The sequence below is a fragment of the Oxyura jamaicensis genome, chromosome 3, assembly GCF_011077185.1.
Source record: "Oxyura jamaicensis isolate SHBP4307 breed ruddy duck chromosome 3, BPBGC_Ojam_1.0, whole genome shotgun sequence".
Classification (NCBI taxonomy): domain Eukaryota; kingdom Metazoa; phylum Chordata; class Aves; order Anseriformes; family Anatidae; genus Oxyura; species Oxyura jamaicensis.
In genome coordinates this window covers 89,607,437-89,624,834 of record NC_048895.1, presented here as the reverse complement: position 1 = coordinate 89,624,834, position 17,398 = coordinate 89,607,437, and positions in this window count along the sequence as shown.

Here is a 17,398-nt window from a genome sequence, read left to right as displayed (position 1 = left end):
GCAGGGCGAGCGGGCAGGGCGAGCGGGCAGGGCGAGCGGGCAGGGCGGAGCGCTCCCCCCCGCCCGTACGTAACACCTCCTCAACGACAGCCGTTAGCGAGGCGATAATGGTCTCCACCAGGCACGGTGCGCTCTCCAGGAAGTCGGAACACACCCAGACCGACTGCCCGTTAAAAAGTGCAGCGGTTCAGGCCACCGGATGCAGGGAGTGTCTGAGCCTGTTGCTGCCATCGGCGGGAGGCGGAGAAACTGTGTGTGTGAGGTATGAGCAGGTGGAAGACCTGGTCCGCATGGTGGCGGAGCTCAAGGAGGAGGTGGAGAGGTTGAGGGATATCAGGGAGTGTGAGCGGGAGATCGACTGGTGGAATAACGCCCTGCAGGGCCTCAAGGAGAGGTACCGGGGTGAGACACCCCAAGTGGGGGTGGACCCCCTGCCCTGTGGCCGTCAGGCAGAGGGAGGGGATCTGGGATTTGAGGAGGAATGGAAAAAGGTCCCTACTCAACATGGCAGGCGATGCCCTCCCCTTCCGGCCCCACCTTCCCAGGTGCCCTTACACAACAGGTTTGAGGCCCTGGAGATTGAGAGACCGGTGGGTGAGGAAGAGGTAGCAAGTGTACCCAGGAGGATGCCTAGGGCGAGGAGGTCGACTCCACGCCTCAGGACTGCCTCCACCAAGAAAGACAGAAGGGTGATTGTTGTGGGAGACCCCCTCCTCAGGGGGACAGAGGGCCCTATTTGTCGGCCTGACCCTACCCGTAGGGAAGTCTGCTGCCTCCCTGGGGCCAGGGTCAGGGACGTTGCCAGGAAGCTTCCAAACCTGGTTCGCCCCTCTGATTATTATCCTCTTTTGATAGTCCAGGCAGGTAGTGATGACATTGAAGAGAGAAGCCTGAGGGCTATTAAACGAGACTTTAGGGGACTGGGACGGTTAGTGGATGGAGCGGGAGTGCAGGTGGTGTTTACGTCCATCCCTACGGTGGCAGGGAGGGGTACAGAGAGGACACGAAAAGCCCACCTGTTAAACACGTGGCTCAGGGGCTGGTGCCAAGACAGAAATCTTGGGTTTTTCGACCATGGGGCACTTTACTCGACACCCAGCCTGATGGCCCCAGACGGGTCCCTATCTTTTAGGGGAAAACGGATCCTGGGCCAGGAGCTGGCAGGGCTCATTGAGAGGGCTTTAAACTAGGTAAGAAGGGGGATGGGGCTGAAGCAAGGTTTGCTGGAGCTGTGCCATGGGGAACAATAGCAAGGCTGGGGGATAAGGCAATGGCCCAGCTGAAGTGCATCTACACCAATGCACGCAGCATGGGTAACAAACAGGAGGAGCTGGAAGCCATCGTGCAGCAGGCAGGCTACGACTTGGTTGCCATCACGGAGATGTGGTGGGACCACTCTCATGACTGGAGTGCTGCAATGACTGGCTATAAACTCTTCAGAAGGGACAGGCAGCACAGAAGGGGTGGTGGAGTGGCTCTCTATATTAGAGAGTGTTTCGATGTTGTAGAACTCGAGGCTGGGCATGACAAAGTCGAGTCCCTTTGGGTTAGGATCGGCGGGGCCAACAAGGCTAGCGTCCTGGTCGGGGTCTGTTACAGACCGCCGAACCAGGACGAGGAGACGGATGAGGAGTTCTACAGGCAGCTGGCAGAAGTTGCGAAATCGTCAGCGCTGGTTCTCGTGGGGGGCTTCAACTTCCCTGACATATCCTGGAAGCACAACACAGCCCAGAGGAAGCAGTCTAGGAGGTTTCTGGAGAGTGTGGAAGATAGCTTCCTGACACAGCTGGTTAGTGAGCCTACCAGGGGTGGTGCCCCGCTAGACCTTCTCTTCACAAGCAGACAAGGACTGGTGGAGGATGTGATTGTCGGGAGCTGTCTTGGGCAGAGTGACCGTGAAATGGTGGAGTTCTCTATTCTTGGCAAGGCCAGGAAGGGGACCAGTAAAACCACTGTATTGGACTTTCGGAGGGCTGACTTTGTGCTGCTGAGGACACTGGTTGGTAGAGTCCCTTGGGAGGCGGTTCTGAAGGGCAGAGGAGTCCAGGAAGGCTGGGCACTCTTCAAGAGGGAAATCTTTATGGCGCAGGAACGGTCTGTCCCCACGTGCCCAAAGACGAGCTGGATATCGCGAGGCTGTGCAGGGACAAAATTAGAAAAGCCAAAGCTCATCTGGAGCTCAATCTGGCTACTGCTGTTAAAGATAACAAAAAATGTTTTTATAAATACATCAACACAAAAAGGAGGACTAAGGAGAATCTCCATCCTTTACTGGATGCGGGGGGAAACTTAGTTACAAGAGATGAGGAAAAGGTGGAGGTGCTTAATGCCTTCTTCGCCTCAGTCTTTAGCGGCAATACCGGTTGTTCTCTGGATACCCAGTACCCTGAACTGGTGGAAGGGGATGGGGAGAGAGATGTGGCCCTCACTATCCGTGAAGAAATGGATGGTGACCTGGTACGGCACTTGGATGTGCACAAGTCGATGGGGCCGGATGGGATCCACCCGAGGGTACTGAGAGAACTGGCAGAGGTGCTGGCCAAGCCGCTTACCATCATTTATCAACAGTCCTGGTTATCGGGGGAGGTCCCAGTTGACTGGCGGCTAGCAAATGTGATGCCCATCTACAAGAAGGGCCGGAGGGCTGACCGGGAAACTACAGGCCTGTCAGTTTGACCTCAGTGCCAGGGAAGCTCATGGAGCAGATTATCTCGAGAGTCATCACGCAGCACTTGCAGGGAAAGCAGGTGATCAGGCCCAGTCAGCATGGGTTTATGAAGGGCAGGTCCTGCTTGACGAACCTGATCTCCTTCTATGACAAAGTGACACGCTGGGTGGATGAGGGAAAGGCTGTGGATGTGGTCTACCTTGACTTCAGCAAGGCTTTTGACACCGTTTCCCACAGCATTCTCCTCAAGAAACTGGCTGCTCATGGCTTGGACTGGCGCACGCTTCATTGGGTTAGAAACTGGCTGGATAGCCGGGCCCAAAGAGTCGTGGTAAATGGAGTCAAATCCAGTTGGAGGCCAGTCACTAGTGGTGTTCCCCAGGGCTCGGTGCTGGGGCCGGTCCTCTTCAATATCTTCATTGATGATCTGGATGAGGGCACTGAGTGCACCCTCAGTAAGTTTGCAGATGACACCAAGTTAGGTACGTGTGTCGATCTGCTCGAGGGTAGGAAGGCTCTGCAGGAGGATCTGGAGAGGCTGGACCGATGGGCCGAGGTCAACTGCATGAAGTTCAATAAGGCCAAGTGCCGAGTCCTGCACCTGGGGCGTAATAACCCCAAGCAGAGCTACAGGCTACAGGGAGATGAGTGGTTGGAGAGCTGCCAGGCAGAGAAGGACCTGGGAGTGATGGTTGATAGTCAGCTGAATATGAGCCAGCAGTGTGCTCAGGTGGCCAAGAAGGCCAACAGCATCCTGGCCTGTATAAGAAACAGCGTGGCCAGCAGGGCCAGGGAGGTGATCGTCCCCCTGGACTCGGCTCTGGTGAGGCCGCACCTCGAGTACTGTGTTCAGTTTTGGGCCCCTTGCTACAAGAAGGCCATGGAGGTGCTCGAGCGAGTCCAGAGAAAGGCTACGAAGCTGGTGAGGGGCCTGGAGAACAAGTCTTACGAGGAGCAGCTGAGGGAGCTGGGCTTGTTCAGCCTGGAGAAAAGGAGGCTCAGGGGTGACCTTATCGCTCTCTACAGGTACCTCAAGGGAGGCTGTAGCGAGGTGGGGGTTGGTCTGTTCTACCACGTGCCTGGTGACAGGATGAGGGGGAATGGGCTTAAGTTGCACCGGGGGAGTTTTAGGTTGGGTGTTAGGAAGAACTTCTTTACCGAAAGGGTTGTTAGACATTGGAACGGGCTGCCCAGGGAAGTGGTGGAGTCCCCATCCCTGGAGGTCTTCAAAAGACGTTTAGATGTAGAGCTTAGGGATATGGTTTAGTGGGGACTGTTAGTGTTAGGTCAGAGGTTGGACTTGATGATCTTGAGGTCTCTTCCAACCTAGAAAATTCTGTGATTCTGTGATACCCTCACAATTTTCAAAACTTGTTTTTCATGTCTGCACTATTTGAATTAACTCCACATATTTTTTTAAATCCATCTATTTAAATCCACATATTTTGTCCATTTTCTACTTTTGTATGCTTACAAATCTCACATAGTGATGGCCAATTAAATGGGAATTAGGCATAACTGGAAGTTTTTTCACAGCAAATTCACATAACTTGTTTTTTTTTGTTGTTGTTGTTTGTTGCTGTTGTTGTTTTGCTGATTTTTATTATTATTATTATTATTATTTTTAATTTTAGCTTTACATCTCTTTCTTTTGATAAATGTCAAAAAGTATTTGACTAGACCAAATACTCTGTTTTCTTCTGGTTTGGGTCTTTCACATTTTTTTTCCACCTAATCTTCAAATACACTCTTGACCTGAAACATAAATAAAATTGTACTTTTCTAGATATATAAATCATATTATGCACAATTGTACTAATTGTGTACATAGATTGTTATACAGAGGCCAAAACAAAGTGTTAAATGGAAAAACTAATTTATTGAGGCCTTGGCAAAGGATAACCTTCTCATGGAAAGTTAAATCTTGTGAAAAGCATGGTCAGATTCTGTCTGATGGGAATAAGAGTCTTCATTGCAGTGATCATTGCACTGTCATCTTCAGCCACATCATGACTTCTCCAGCATAAGCATAATCTGCTGCTATTGGTTAGCATGCAAAGCATCTATTATATATCTCAACTACATACAAATTTTGTGACTTTTTTTTTTCATTTCAATTAATTTCAATTAGCAGTTTTCTATTGGCCCTTAATAAATGTTTTTATTTATTTATTTATATGTTTCCTATGGATAGTTTGATCAGTACTTCAGGAACTGCTTGGGGGTGGGGGGTGGGGGAGTGTTGAGCTACTTCACATGGGATGTTAATCAGTACATTTAAGGATAACATCTGGACTAGACTCAGCAGGAGCTGCCCTGGGGAATTGCTCGAACTGCCAAAATTCCAACAGGTGAGTTGCTGCAACAATCAAGAAGCAGCCTGATGGTGAAGGTGGCTACTGGTGCAATCAGTCACCTGGTTTCAAGCAGTTCCTTTGTCTCAAACCCGCCTGTTTTCTCATGTGTACAGATGGCTGTCTGGGATATTCCTGGAACACCCAAGGAGTTAACATCACAGCCCTGATACCCAGCCACACAACAGTTACAACTAAAGGGAAGGCTTGAGTTTTGACTTACAACTCACTTCATAGCATTTGTCATATAATGTACTAATGAAAATACTTTGGCATGTGTAAGGTTAAAAAATAAATATATAAATTAAATGACATGGTTATTAACTTTACAATGACTTAGGAATAGAGCATGATTATGATTTATTTTTTTGATTCTATGAAAGAGTAGGATTTCCTTCCTCCTTCCCTTATCAATGGTAAACAGGATCAGTATATATAAGTGCAGAAAATCTGCAAAACATGCATGCAGATTTGAAATACACTTCCAGTTCTCTCTATCTTGTATTATAAAACAGCTTTGCCAGAAAATATTTTTTGTAGGATAACATTTGTCTACATCCTTGTCATGATGGATTTATTTTTTGTTCATTCTTTTTTGGCATCTGACCACAAAATACACCACATACAATGCATTGTAAAAGTTGTCAGGAGAATGGAAATGGAAAACTAAGCATTTCTTAGGATTAAAAGTAAGAAATTGTTTCCTACTTTTTGACTGTCTGTTCTACTGAGATTTGGTTTTGTCCTGGTTTTAGTTAGGATAGAGCTAATTTTCCTCCCAGTAGCTGGTAGGGTGCTATGTTTTGGATTTAAGAGGACACTAATGTTGATAACACACTGATGTTTTACTTGTTGCAGAGCAGTGCTTACACCAAGCCAAGGACTTTTCAGCTTCTCACTCTGTCCTGACAGTGGGCAGGCTAGGGGTGCAGCAAGAGCTGGGAGGGGACAGACCCATGACAGCTGACCCAAACTGGCCAGAGGGACAATATGGTGGCTAGCCGGGGTGGAGGGGCCAGCTGCTCGGGGATAGGCTAGGCATCGGTCAGCGGGTGGTGAGCAATTGCATTGTGCATCACTTGTTTTGTACATATTATTATTATTATTATTATTATATTTTCTGTCCTAATAAACTGTCTCTATCTCAACCCACAGGCTTCAGTTTTTCTCATTTCTCTCCCCCATCCCAGAGGGGGAGGGGGAGTGAACAGCTGTGTGGTGTTTAGCTGCCAGCTGGGTTAAACCACAACATGCTGACATACTTTTATTCCCTCTATAAGGAGCAGTGTATTACTACATTTATTTATAATATTATTATGTGTGCAATATAGTGAGAACTTAACAATTGTTTGTGCTATTTAGTTACGTGAGTTATGTTTCTTTCCTAATTTGTTTTGTTTCTAGTTTTTATTTCTTTCTTTGCCATACATCTTTGCCCACTTAGAAGTTTGTGTGGATTAAATAGAAACCTTCTATGATGTCATTAGTTTGTTCTGTTCCTATCCAGTCTACAGCTATGGAAAATACAGCCAGAAGGCAAGATTTTTAAGTATACAGTGCCTGTTTCCCTTAGCCTCCACCAGCTATGGAAATTAAAGAAGCCTTAAATGATTTTCTACCCTATCAGAGCATTAAGAAATTTGTTTCCTAGGGCAATGACACTTTCACTCCCCACAGACCGCCCTTTTACACAACCTTCATGCTTAGTTGTGTTCTTTTTTTTTTTTTTTTTTTTCTTTCTACGTCCATTCACTCTCCTTTCCAGATTCCCTAGCTATAACTGAACAGTATCACATGGAAAATCTTTATTCTGTTGTCTTCAGACCACTTCAGCTTGGGGTCATTTTCCAAATTTTCAAAATTTTGCCTAGCATTTTTTTCACAATAATTTTAAAAACATTTTAGGGATGTATGTTCCATTTATAGCACTCCGTAATTCTGAGTATTTCCCCTGGGTCTGTTCACGTTATGGAATATCTGCAATTCTGTTCTCATCTTAATTATATTTCAGCATGCAAAAACAATGGGAGATAAAGTCTCCTCTGATGTTAGACAAAACCTGCCACATATCTTACTAAAATTTCCTGCCAGTAATGATTTTGCTGATAAGCTTCATAATTAGCAAGACAGTACACTGTTTAGTATCATGTGTAGAAAATCATAACAACCTGATTAAGATACTGACAGTGTTACAGTGCTGCTTGCGTTCATTATGGAGGCTGGACAACCCACCTAAGTGACTGACAAGTAATTCCATTATCTAGGAAAACACCCTGTTTTCAAGGGCAAAATTAAATGTGGCTCAAGGACAACTGCTTCCAGAGTTGAATTCTACACATTTCCTACCTGTGATTCCCACATGCAAGAGCAGCTCAATTATGTTTTTTTTATTATTATTATTATTATTATTTGGGGGAGTGATTAATCTTTTCATCAGAGAGGCTGTATTTGTTGTCCTAGAGAAGCACAGGGATCATAGCCCAACTGATCCTTTTATGTTCACCTCACAGTGCCCAAACAGTTTAAAGATGTTTCTACATTCGGTATCAAATGTCTTAGAAAAAGACTGTGTTGTAGAAACCAGGGGGCATTTTTTCTGAAACTGAGTGATGTGGTTTGATCAGTCTAAGAAAGAAATGGACTAAAACAAAACAAAACAAACAAACAAACTTTATTATCAGTAAAATGTAGCCTTGCAACATTGCTAGGCTGTAGCCTAACTCTTGTAAAGAGCTATGGGTATGACTACAGTCTACAGTGAATGCTGAAACACTTCTTCAATCAGTATAGTTCTTCACTCAGATATGTAACAGGGAAAAAAAATAATTGTTTCAGTTAAACAAGAATCTATTCAATGTCTGTGATTAGGATAGCTGAATTTAAATTTGATTTGATAAAAATCTCAGTTTGTCTGATTTCCATTTCCAGAAGCATAAGTACTGATTCTGGACACTTTCCTTGCAAAAAGGAGTGCCTTCTGTTTGACAGTTATGAACAAAGCTTGACACTCAAGGAAGGCTACTCACTTATATGGTTTCTTCATGTTATGGCATGCCTGATGATATCTCTAAATCTGCATCTGAGACATTCCACAGCCTAAAATATCTTGGAACAAAGGACTTCATAGCGAAACAACAAGCAGAATTAGGTGCTTTCAAACAGTTTGAGACAATTTAACACATTAAAAGGCAGCCTAGCAAGGGGACCTTTCATTCTTTCATGGTCCCAACAAAGGTAGGAAAGGTAATGAAGCCAGGTAAAACTAAATTTGCCAAACAGAAGGACAGTTTTTTTTTTTCTTCTTTTTTTTTTTTTTCTTTTTTTCTTTTTTTCTAGAAAAAAATGAGGAGAAACCAATGGAATGGTAACTCTTGTCTAGGTCACTTTTATGGGTGGTAGAGGTCTAAAGTTAGGTAGCTGAATCAAGCCTTTAGGTTATCAGTGGAGAGGGCTTAAGTCATCTGGGAATCAAAGCTCAGTAAGTTGCAGCATGTGTGTGACATTCACCCAGTTTTATCAATAAAATTGCTGCTGAGCTCTGAAAGAGCTAGGGCCAGGCAACATAAATAAAGTGAAAACACAGAAACAAAAGTTTTGAGATAGTAATAGTAACACAGAGGTCTAGAAGAAAAACACCAACATGAAAAAAAGTGCATGAAATGCAAAGTAAAAAAGCAGGGACCTAGGAGATATACTGGCAAGGATTAGCCCAGGCTAAAGACTGATGGAAGCCAACTCTTCTCCAGACGACTAATGAGACCCTCATCAGGACTGGGGTGGGTGAGAATATTAATGCCTAGCCCAGTATCTTGTAAGTCCTAGCTCTTAGCTACACTTACTAGCTTTTAGTTTCTGGGTGCTCATTGGGCTGTGCACAGCAAGGGCATACCTTAAAAAAATAAAATAAAATAAATCCCTTACAAGAGTTTATATTTTTTTTTTTGAGAGAGAGATATTTCTTCTCTGTTTAAGTGCACAGGGAAATAATTCTCTATTACTCATTTTTAGACATAATTGTCAATATATTTTCTTCATAGGGATAGATTTTTATTTTTATTTCATTTTTTTCAAATGAAGGATGAAATTATTTTCTCACATAAAACCAGACAGTCAGGACTGAACAGGCAGATGTGGTACTTATGCTTTTATGCAATCCTGTTAGTAGCTTCTTAATGAATTTTCTATAGGTCTGGAGGGTTATGATCCTCTATTAGCAGCACAAAATCTGGATTTATTCAACCTCAATTTAGGCTTCAAAGAGAGACCTTTGAGTTAGGTGCATAGCCACTCAAGGCTCTCTTAATACTTGTTTGAAAGAATTAAGGTCGTCACAGCATGATTCAGATCTTAGTTCATTTGAATTTCCCACTTGAGGTGCTGCTGTTAAATACAGAAAGAGCTTATGCCTTTTTATTATTTATTCATTTATTTATTTTTCCATGTTAGTCTCCTCAGGAATATGTCAAAAGCTAAGTGGAATGGATCTAGATTAAATTTCCTGATAAAAAGCTTAGGAAAAAAAAAAAGGGGGGGGGGGGGGAGGGAGAAATAAAAATAAAAAAAACTCCCAATGATATATATCATATCTGAAAGCGGTTAATATACCAAAAAGGGAGAATGCATATTAGGTTTCCTTTCAGACTTATTCCCTAATTTCCAGGAACATATGGCCCGTTAACTCACCTGACTGCAGTTGCATTCAGTACTAACTTGTGTGCCTATGTTACCCTGTCAGACGACAGATTGGTACTTCATTGTTTGAGAGTTACATGCTGATGTGCTCTCAGTGTTCAAATGACATTGGGTATATTTTTGCTATGTTCTGCTGTGAGTTAGAAAGTTTTGCAGGATTTTGCTACTCTTCCTATAAGGTCTGACACTCTCAGCCACCTAATTCTATGAAAGCAAGGAATGCAGTCAGAACCAAAACTGCCTGAAATAATGGCATATTTGACCTAACTTATACAAGAAATGTGGTGGTTTTTTTTTTTAGTTGTTGTTGGTGGTGGTGGTGGTTTTTTTCTTAGTGTTATTGCAACACTACCTCAGAGGGCTATAGTAGAAGCCCAAGCAGTAGTTAAAATGAAGCATACCTCCAGACATTAGTGCTTTGTAAAACAAAACAAAACAGAAATTAATTTAAAAATGGGATGGGAATCCTCCCACTTAAAGGATCTATATGTGACTAAAGATCATTTTATCAAAATTGGGGCGGAAAGTCAGCTTCTTTCAGATCTAGGACACCGAGTTTACACCGAGTAGTAGCCACAAGAACAAGATGAATTATTGGTGAGCAAAACCAGAATAATACTACATGGAGGAATATTTTTGTTTTTAATTTCTTCCTGTGCCAGTGTTAAAATAATCTATGTCATTTGTTAGAAGTATCATTATATCTGATATATGTGATAAATTAGGTACCATTAAATATCTTCATCCCAAGTCTTTAAAAATGCAAGCTTTAATGCTTTCTAGCTCCTATTTTGGATTTAAATGTTTCCAGTGAAATCAAAATACACGATTTATTAAGAACAATGATTTTGACGAGGCATTCAGTCCCTCTGTCTGGCATTGATGAGTCCTTGTATTTACACATTTTCAACTTTATAAAAGTAATTACCATACAGATATCAATAAACTTTCATTTCTAACTTACTGCATTTTTTAAATTGTTGTTGTTATTTTAACTGTGTAGACTTTGTGTTATTTTTAATTGTGTAGACTTGTGTTATTTTTAATTGTGTAGACTGTTATTTTTAATTGTGTAGACTTGTGTTATTTTTAATTGTGTAGACTACAAAAACAAACAAACAAACAAAAACAAAACAACAACAACAACAACAACAACAACAACAACAACAAAACAGAAGGAATGAGCATTTCTCAGATCATTTCTCTAGACTATAGGAGATCAAGGTGCTCTCCCTAAAACAGTTGATACTCACATTGCCCAGCTGGCTGGAAATTTCCTTAGTAATATCAGACTGTTGAAAACTTCATCATTTTTATGGGTTTTACAGAAAATGAAAATATATATATATAACATGAGTTAAGAAAAATTTTGCAGCCTAGTAAAACAGCATAACAGCTAAGATTAAAAAGGTCTGTGTTTAGTTTCCAGTGCTACCTAATCAGTATACCTAGTTATCCATGAATAAAAATTCACAAACAATCTTTAAATGCATGTGTTATAACCCATACTTTGTGGCATCTAAATTTTGTCTAAAATGAAAATTACTCAGAATGTAAACAGAAACATCAATTACTCTCCAGAGCTGTTAAATGAAATCCAAATTGGTAAGTTAAAGAAATAGACTTGGATTTCCATGTCACTCAGGTTACTTAAGTCAAAATCATGAAACACAACCATTTTCCACAAGCAAAATATTATCAGACAAACCCAGAATCAAAGAAATATGCAGGTCAGAAGGAGCCTCATGTCATCTAGCCCAACATCCTCCTCAAAGCTAGCCTAATTAGGTCAGTTTGTACAGGACTGTGTCCAGTGGAAGCCTGAATACCTCCAAGGAGGTATTAGCTCAAGGAGGTATTACCTCCATGCTACTTCTCTCTGGACAACCTGGTGCAGGATTTGGTCACCTTCAAGGTAAAACAAACAAACAAATAAATAGATTCCTATGTCTGATTCAAATGTATCTTGTTCCAGCTTGCCTCCCTTGCCTCTCACCCTGTCACTGGACACCTCCAAGAAGCATCTGGGTCCCCGTTCTCCTTATCCGATGATCAGGTAGCTGTAGGCAGCAACAAGGTTTCACTCATCCTTCTCTTCTGCAGGCTGAATCAACTCTGGTCTCTAAGCCTTCTCTTGTCTGGCATGTGCACCAGCCCCATGACAATCCTGTTGGCCTGCACTGGACTAGCTCCAGAATGTCCATGGCATCTTGTACCGGGGAGCCCAAAACATGGAAGTGAGTTGCGGTCTCACTGGTGCTGAAGGGAGGAGAGGAATTACCTTCTTCAGCCTGCTGGCTACAGTCATTTTCGTACAGCACACAGCATTGTTGGCCTTCTTTGCCACAAGGGCACCCTGCTGGCTCACGGTCAACCTCAAGTCCACCAGGATTCCCAGGGCCTTTTCTGCAAAGCTACTTTCTAGCTGGTTGGCACCAGAATGCATGGGTACATGGGGTTATTCAGATAATGCAGATTTTTGCATTTGCTCTCTTCGGACTTCATAAAGTTCTTGTCAGCCTGTTTCTATACCCTGTATAGATCTCAGATCTTCAGTAGCAGCCCCGCCCTCCCCCATGTAAATGTTCTTCCCCATCTTTTGAGTTAACTGCAAATTTGTGGAGAGTACATCCTGTTTCACCATTTTTGCTGTTAAAGAAATTAAACATTATCAGTTGCAGTACTTATTCCTAAGAGATTGCACTTGCTACTGCCTAGAAACTTCATAGCATTCCCAGGGATGAGTTTGCCTGGTTCCCCTGTCTTGAACATGGGTGTGATGTTCGTCTTTTTCTAGCCATCAGAAAACTCTTCCAAATTTTCCATTAACTTTGGAAAATTATGGAGGTTGGCCTTTCAGTAACACCAGTCAGCTCCTCTGGTACCCTTGGACATATCCCGTATCCATATGGATTTGTCTATGTCTAATTAAATAATATTCAAAAATAAGAAACAAGAAGTCTGTGTTGAAATAATCTGCTGAAGTCATCTGAAGGTTAAAAGAAATATCAGTGTAAACTTTTGTTTTAATTTCAAGCCCAGAAAATTTTACCCACCAACTACAAAGTTGCTTGGACTATTATTTTGCTTGATTGGACTAGAGCTGGTATATTCTTCCCACAGAGAAAATCAAGTCCTCCAAAATGAAAAGGAAGTCCTATCTAAATATGAATTCCCCACATCAAAGATGCAAGGATGGGAGGAAATATATGTTTCAGCTAAACTTTAAACCACTCCTAAACCTTTAAACAGCTGTAGCTGACATATCATGTCATTCTTTTTCCATTCCTTCTTATATAAGATCTTTTTTTTTTTTTTTTTTTTCTTCTCATGTTACATTCCCAAACATATCAGCTGCCAAGCAGGCGTCTTCAGGCTTTGTAGTGTATTTTTTAGCTACAGCTCTGTTTTTATTATTTGCTTTTACGTGTCTTTTAGTAATTCAGATAAATTCATGCTTTCAGTAGGTCTTAGTTTAATCAAACATATTCTCTGAACAGGGATTTGTAGACCAATGATTCAACAAACTCTACAATAAAATCCTACTAGAAGCAATAATAGATGTGTTGGAACAATATGTATACTGAATTGACAAACATCGTACACAAGAGAGATGTCTTTTTAACTGATGCTGTTGTTATCAAAAACATTCCAAGCAAGTGACTTAATTCTATTATTCCAGGTTTTTGACCAAATTTTGCTTACTCAGGGGAAAATAAGGCTGTTTGTAATGCTAATTAGTTTTGCACAAACCACTTAAATTAAAGTGACATAATCACTGGAAAGTAAAGAGTTATTATTAGACTGCATGTAATGAAAGGAAGGGTAAAGCATTTTTGCCCTGTAGTTTGTTATTGGCAAAGGATATAAATTTTGGCTTTGAATTATTAAATAAACAAGTTTGGAAGGAAGTGTGAAGAAAGGTAGGGAAAAAAAAAAAAAAATAGAGCCTATTGCATTGTTTGTTTTCTTTGAGAACATAGCCCTGAAACATTACCTCAGTTCCAGCAGACAGAAAAACAAAGGATTAACACTATACATATACATATATACATTTAACCCACAACTTTTAACATGATTAAACTCCCTGTTCCCCTGACCCCCCACCTTTTTTTTTCTTTTTTCTTTTTTCTTTTTATTTTCCCTGTAGCCCAGTAAATATGATTTCTGTCCTTATCAGGGGAATGCCCTGGCTGTGGCATTGGCCAGAGCTGGATTTCATTCTTTTAATCCCTGCACAGGGACCCAGAAGGTGCTGGTGCTCTGCTTGAGCTTCAGCTTCGGGTATGGCCCTGCTCAGGAAAGGGTGACATTACCACCAGCTGCAGTCACTGCCTGAGGAACAACAGCCTTTTTTTGTGCATGGTGCTGAGGCCGCTGCCAAGCTGCAGCCAGCAGCCCAGAAGAGTACAGGCTGGATGAGAAACCTTATATAGATAAACCCAAGCAGACCCCAGGTTTAGGGGAAAGGTTCCCCTCACCATCATAACCTTCTGGTGAAGAAGGCAGGATTCTGGCAGGTCCCTGTGCTACCCCTGTCTGAGGACTGACACGTTCAACCTTAGATCCAAAGGGGTGTGGGAAGGGAGAGCATAACCTCTGATATAAGGGGCAGCTCCTACTTAATTGTAGCAGTAATTATACCGTGAAGTCTTGTAGTACCACTGTGACTAGACTACTAATAACTTTTGTATTTTCATTGGGTTGTTAAGATTTTTAACAAGGCTAATAAATTTTTTGTTCCACATATATACACTATGCTCCATTATTGTCTATAACAAGGTTTGGAGTGTAACATATATCTAGTGACACAGAGGAGGTAGCTGCTTTTAAACAGTATCATCTGCAGTTGTATTTCATAAATGTCATCATCCCATAAGCAATCTTCAAATTCATAACTCACAATTCATTCTCTGGTCTTTTTAAGAATAAAAAAGACAGGTCTGGCTTCAGGATATAGAGAGGTAAAGTGCTGAGAGTGGTTTATATGAATGCCTATATAAATAAACCATGACTTTATTAATTTTTTTCTTTTTTCCTCTCTGGTGTGATTAATTAAAATAAAGGTAAATTCTTAGGCTTGATCAGACCATGTATCTTTTTCTCTATATTTGTCCAGTTTACATTAAGTCAGGAGAAACAGTATACTGAAATGCTTAAAAGAATCTTGATAACTCCTGGCAGTTTCTTATTTCTCTTAAAAAAAAAAAAAAAAAAAAAAAATCCTTCTCTTTGGAGATTATACTTCAAGATATTTGGTCATATTTAGTTATAAGACAGATGTTACACAGCTCAACCTACCACAGAGAGAAATGTTTTTATCGCCTCTCTGTTCTCCTTGTGCCTTGGCATAGTTTCCAGGAGGATCTTGACAGGTGAGGCTCACAGAGGTGAGGCTGACTGGTCTGTAGTTACCCAGGTCTTCCTTTTTTCCCCTTCTAAAAATGGGAATTACTTTTCCCTTTTCCAGTCACTGGGAACTTCAACTGACTGACATGACTTCTCAAACATTATGAAGAGTGGCTTAGATACTACATCTGCCATTTCCCTCAGGACCCTGGGATAGCTCTTACCAGGTTCCATGGAACCGTGCACATTTGGGTTCCTTCGATGGTCTTGAACCTGATCTTCTCCTACAGTGGACAGCTTATCCATCTCCCAGTCCCTGCCTTTGCCTTTTGTGACTTGGGCAGTTTTGCTAGAGTACATGCCAGTGAAGACTGAGGCAAAAAAGTCACCGTGTACGTCAACCTTCTCCATGTCCCAGGTAACTAGTCTCCTGTTTCCTTCAGGAAGGGGCCTACTTTTTCTCTAATCTTCCTTTTATTACTGACATACTTACAGAAGCCTTTCTTGTTGCCCTTGATATTACCAGACAGATGTCATTCTGTCAGGGCTTCAGCTTTCCAAATTGATCCCAGGCTGCTCAGACAGTGTCTCTGTATTCCTCCCACTTTACATGTCCTTGTTTCCATCCTTTGCAGGCTTATTTTTTCGTGTGTCTGAGTTTGGCCAGGAGTTCCTTGTTCATTCTTCCAAGCCTCCTGGTACTTTTGCCTGACTTTCTCTTTGTTGGGATGCATTGCTCTTGAGCTTGGAGGCAGTGATCCTTGAATACTAGACATTGAATAATATCATTTGTCCTCTCTTTCTTCCATGGTACTCTGCCAAGAAGATCTCTGAAGAGGTGAAAGTATCTGCTTTCCTGAAGTCCAGGCTGTGAGGTTGTTGTGCGCCCTTTTCACTGCCCAAAGGAACTCCACCATTTCATGATCATTGCAGCCAAGGCTGCCTTTGAATTCACATTGCCTGCAAGTCCCTCTTTGTTGGTGAGAATGAGATACAGCACAGCGCCTCTCCTAGTTGGCTCTTCTACCACTTGGAGATGGAGATTATCACCAACATGTTCCAGGAACCTCCTGGATTGCTTATGCCTGCTTTTGCCTCCAACAGATATTGGGTTGGTTGAATGAGGACCATGAGGACCAAAGCTTGTGAACATGAGGCTGCTCCTATCTACCTATAGAGGGCCTGATCTGCCCAGTCTTCCTAGCCGGAAGCAGAACCCCACCACCTACCTGGACAACCCGTTCCAGTGTTTGACCACTCTCACAGCACATTAAATAATAATAGTAATAATAATAATAAAAACAACAACAACAACAACAACAACAATAATAATTTCTCATGTTCAGTTGGAATTTGTTTTAATTTGTGTCCACTGCTTCTTATCTTGCCAGCTGTACTAATAAAAAGAATTTGGTTCCATCTGGACACAGGTAGTGGGTGCTGGCTGGATGGAAGGGCTGTACCAACTACTCAAAGGATCCATGAATATCTGTGTGCTTGTGAACCCAGAGAGTGCCATGCATGTGCCTTCTCTTGAGTCTCTCTCTCTTGAGTTTAGGAGGAAAGGGTCTTGGCTGTCTGACTCTTTTATGTGAGTCCTGTGCATAAGAGCTGCTGAAAACAGCCCTTGGCTGGGGCAGTGTGTAGGACCATGTCAGTATCCCGTCATGTCAGTATCCCATATCTGTGTGTCTCTGGAATGCATGCTCATTTTTTCTGCTGGCTGAACCTTCAAAGGGGAAAGTGGCAAATGCATCCCCCAGCCTGGACAGAGACTCCAAGACCCAGACACAGCATGAGCAGCCAGACACAAATGGTCCTGGGCCATTGTGTGGATTCTCACTGTGTGCTTATTGGCACAGCACACCGGGCACGAACCTATGAGCAACAAAAGCAGCTGGAAGAAGTGGCTGTGCTTGCTCTTGTTGCTCTTCATTTTCACTTAACAAGCCCCTTCACTTGCTCTTCATTTTCACTTAACAAGCCCCTTCACAGCCTCCTGAATGTGGGCCCCACATAAGCATCAGACCTCCCTAGATGAGGTCAGCAGACTGGGGTCTCCTACCACAATTACTTGCTACTTCCTTCTAGTGGTTCTGGGTGGTTCTGGCTCCTCAGCCACCAGATACACTTTAGAGAGTGCACCCAACTCGTTATCAGCTATGATGGCAGTGGACCTAATCTGTAAGTGCAAGTCATGAGGTAATCTCATGAAAGAAGCCACCTACTTACCTCACGGTAGAAGCCACCAGCTTCCAGATTTTGTAACAATGGAAGATCTGGTCAATTTCATTCTCAACCTATCTAACATTGTACAGTATTGAACCTCAATACT